This window comes from Cupressus sempervirens, chromosome 10 (assembly GCF_028749045.1).
Source record: "Cupressus sempervirens isolate cs-2001-9-10 chromosome 10, ASM2874904v1, whole genome shotgun sequence".
Classification (NCBI taxonomy): Eukaryota; Viridiplantae; Streptophyta; class Pinopsida; order Cupressales; family Cupressaceae; genus Cupressus; species Cupressus sempervirens.
The window spans coordinates 356309749-356314267 of NC_143127.1; the positions used below are offsets into that span (position 1 = coordinate 356309749).

Below are 4519 nucleotides of genomic sequence, written 5' to 3' on the forward strand. Positions count from 1 at the left end.
TATAATATTCTAATTAAGATGTTTATATTCAATAAATTTCAATAGATTTCTTTTATGTGTGATACTCATTGTTACTAGATTATATATTATCTAAATTAACATATATGATTAATTATATAATATCTAAGATATTCAAAACATTAAACATGTAAATTTATTACATATAACTAATTTGAAAAATACATATTTTTCCTATTCAACTTATTTGTGTCATATTAAGAGGCAATTATAAATTATTAAGAAGCATACTTGATCACATTATCATTCATCATACAATAAAGTATAAGAGCAATTATTTTCTTTTTTTTCACTATAGGCCTTTTAAAAAAATAAAAATTTAATACTAATTTTTGAATAAAATCGAAATCTCTACATCTTTACTATGTAAATTGTATTTACAAAATATAAATATAATAATAATAAACTATTCCCAGCTTCTTAAATATGCTTTGTGCCACTCTGAATGTTTTTAATCTGCCAATAAATGTACATGAAGAAAAGAGAAGATACTTTAGTAGCCAATAATCTGCCAACCAAAAGTCGTAGCCCAAACTGGAAGTCGATGACCTAGACAAGGCTAGTGTGTTATGGCTACAATTCTAGTTTATTTTGCAGAAAAATACCAGAGGTTCACCTTGGAATCTTATACTTTCCAGTTAATTTCTCCCGATCCTAGCAAACATGGGCATTTTGGCAAGAAGATCATTTTCTGAATACGTGATGAAGTTATTCTTTGTATCCATGGCGATCATGATAACTATGTACCACCCAGATGTTCTCGTAGAGGCAAGCGAAGAGTCACAGATCTATATCATCCGTGTGGCGCAACCAGAAGAAAGCCCACAGAGCCTTGACGAGCTGAAAATGTGGTATTCGTCGTTCCTACACAAAGCAAAAGTAGCAAATGGAGATGCAAATCTAGTGCATGTGTATGAGAATGTCATGACTGGATTCGCTGCGTGGTTAACAAGATCAAAACTTGAGGTGATGAGAAAGATCCCAAGTTTTGTGCACGCGACTCCTGATAAGGTGGTGCACTTGTAGACAACATATTCTGCCAGGTTTATGGGCCTCGAACCAAGCCATGGCATGTGTAAAAGCTCTAACATGAGCAAGGGCATCATAATTGGATTACTAGACACGGGTGTGTGGCCGGAGAGCCCTTCGTTCAAGCCAGACACCAACATCGATGCCGTGCCTTCTCGCTGGAAAGGAATCTGCCAGACTTTGCTTGATTTATATAAGTCAAGTTGCAACAACAATCTGATCAGGGTGAGAAATTTCACGAGGGAAGGAACGATGAGAGACTCAGTGGGACACCGCACTCATACTGCCTCCACTGTGGCTAGGAGCCCTGTTGCAAGGGCTGGACTCTTTGGCAACGCTCAAGGAACCACGCAGGGAATGGTGTCGGGTGCTCATGTTGCTGTCTACAAGGTTTGCATGGGGTTGGATTGCTTAGAATCTAATGTTCTAGCGGGGATGGACGGCGCCATTTCCGACGGTGTGGACATGCTCTCTATCTCTCTTGGTGGCGAGCCATTTGCATTTTATTTGGACGAGCTTGTAATCAGTGCCTTTCACGCCATGGAAAGGAGCATTTTTGTGAGTTGCACGATGGGAAATGAAGGGTCGTAGGAGCCCTCATATCTCTCTAACGGTGCACCATGTATGATGATGGTGCACCAAACGAAAGAATTGAGGCTCATGGAGACGGATTTGTGCAGGGATGGTTCTCTGGATTCACGTCTTATAAGAGGAAAGCTGGTGGTGTGCTCGCCAGGCAGTCTTGGTTCTCCATTGTAGCAGGGAGAAGCTACTCGAGAGGCCAGAGGTGTCGGCATCATATTCGTTAATGATAATCTTACTGGGGAGGAATTCATATTGTTCCCTCAGCTTTTGCCATCGACATCCCTTGGGTTTAAGGTAGGACTTGCCTTGGCGGCCTATATAAATTCTACTAAGAACCCTAAGGAGGCTATTCAGTCCGAGGGCACTGTCTTGGGCGCCGCCAACAATATTTCAGCGTTGATGATGGCATCATTTTTGTCGCATGGACCCAACCTAATAAGCCCAAAAAGTATGAAGCCCGACGTAATAGCTCCTGGATTTGCCATAATTGCAGCTTGGCCTTCAAATCAGAGTGCTTCGGGCCTCCCTGAAGATAAGCAAACAGTAAGTTTCAATATCTTGTACGGTACATCAATGGCCACTCCACATGTGAGCAGGGTGGCTGCTTTGCTTTAAAATGCTCACCTGGAATGGAGCCTGACAGACATTAAGTCCGCACTTGTTACTACTGCAGATTACTTGGATAAGAAGGGCGGGCCAATTCTTGATGGTGGAAAGAATTTCATGCCCGCAGATATTTTTGCTATGGGTGCTGGGCACATAAATCCCGAAAGAGCAGCCAATCCAGGCCTTGTTTATGACCTTAGCCCTAAAGATTATATTCCTTATCTTTGCGGGCTAAATTACACAGAATCCCAACTTCGCTTGATCCTAAACAAGAATGTTGTGTGCCCTTCGAATCATGAAAGCACTCTTTCGGGTAACCTCAATTATCCGTCTTTTCCTCTTGTTTTAAATGAAACAAGTTCTGTCACCTTGAGAAGAGTTGTGACTAATGTTGGAGCCGCGGAGTCCAAGTACACCGTCAAAATTGATCCGCCCAGGGGAGTCGATGTGAGTGTGAATCCAACTTTCTTATCGTTTGGGGCAGCGATGGAGAAAAGGAATTATAGCATCACATTTGTAGCAAAAGCATTTGATCCTTCGAAATCGGGCTTCTCCCAAGGCTCAATTAGGTGGGTTTCAAGCGCTCATGGTTATAGCGTAAGAAGCCCTATGGCAGTCTCGTGGAGGACAAACTGATTAGTGATGTCAATGACTATCTTCGAATTCGAGGTCTCATATTCATATTAATATAAGTGAACTATTTAAGATTCAATTAAAACATTGGATAAATTTTGCAAAAATATAGTCGATGTGAATTTTTTAATTTTTAAAAAATATTAATTGTGTATATTTTGAATATCAATATTTTAGATAACATTTAGAAGAAATCTAAAATTTTCATTTTCTAAATATTAAGTAACTTTCTTTCTTATTTGTTAACACTAAATTTATTTCATATGAGGTTAAAAAATTTGGGATCTAAGATTTATGACACAAGTTTTAGACTATAAAACATAGGATCATATATCTTTATCAAAGTGTGATGTGTAAAATTTAGTGGGCATAAAAACATTGTACTTGCACCACCAACGCACTAAATGACAATTATTTTAATTTGTACTATATTTCATAATTTTTTTTAAAATTGATTTATTATTTTTCATAAATTTACAAATGTAGTATTAAGATTATATGCATAACAAAAATGATAAGAGTCCATTTCTTCCTTTTCCAATAAAAAAACCAAATTTCTTTTCTTTGCTTATTGGAAATGGAAACATTCTTTTCTTTTCACTAATGTTCTTATATTTTGTTTAGAATGCAAACTAGTGTGTTTTCCTTATCACAAATGGAAACTTTTCATTCACTTCAATGCTTATATTCATTTTGTGAATGCAAAAACTATTTGTTTTTATATATCCTTGGTGCTCTACATGTTTTTAAATATGCTATTAACTATTTTAAGATTGTTTACTAGTCTACTCAAATGTCATCAAGATATAGGATATAATAGACACAAGAGCTTAACTTTAGTTGTCCCTTAATCTATTGTTGATTACTATGAGAAAATATCATCTAATTCATTGAGAAATTATACTTGATAATGTTGTTGAAAATAGTTATTAAATTGTATATTGTCATTGATGTTACACAAATGTTACACTCTAAACGAGCACTACTAGTAGTCACTGAGCTCTAATGACTCCACTATCAGCCAAGCACAAGTTCAGAAGAAGCCAAGTTAAGTGATCAAGTGCAAACTAAGCTAGATCAATCATTGAAGGATTTTAGTGTTAACTGAGTCAAGTTGGTTACCAAAGGGGTTCAGTGTAAGCCAAGTAAGGTCGGTTACCAAGGAACTCAGTGGTAATTGAGTGACCCAATTTTAATTTTAGCTAACCTACAATAGAATAGTTTTGTTTATTGTGTTGTTTATGTAAGTCAACTTACTGGATATCTATTGCTTATTTTTAAAGGTATTAGAGCCGACTTGACAATGGATTTCATATATATGAAAGGTCGAGTTGTGGAAAAATTTAAGATGTGAATAAAGAAGGATATCTAATTAAGAGCACAACATCCAAAGAGCTACAAAGATTATTCTGATCAAGGAGGACTTAGAGGATAAGCCAAAAAAATGATCTAAATCTACAAATCAGTTGCTTGATTAATCAAGTCAATCATTGTGACTCTTTAACAATTGTAGCAGTGAAGAAATATCTTAACAGAGTTGACTTAACATTCATTTTGTAAATCCTCTAGCAAGGTGGCATTTCTAGATTGAAGTGTCTTAAGACCTTTATCTAGGCAACTCCTAATAGGGTCATTCAAATCATTTAAC

General features: G+C 36.7%; 1 pseudogene; it reads left to right on the forward strand.

Annotated features, from left to right (window-relative positions):
* The first annotated feature begins 681 nt into the window (after positions 1-681).
* LOC149534082 (subtilisin-like protease 4 pseudogene) lies at positions 682-2874 on the forward strand (annotated as a pseudogene).
* Positions 2875-4519: the final 1645 nt, after the last annotated feature.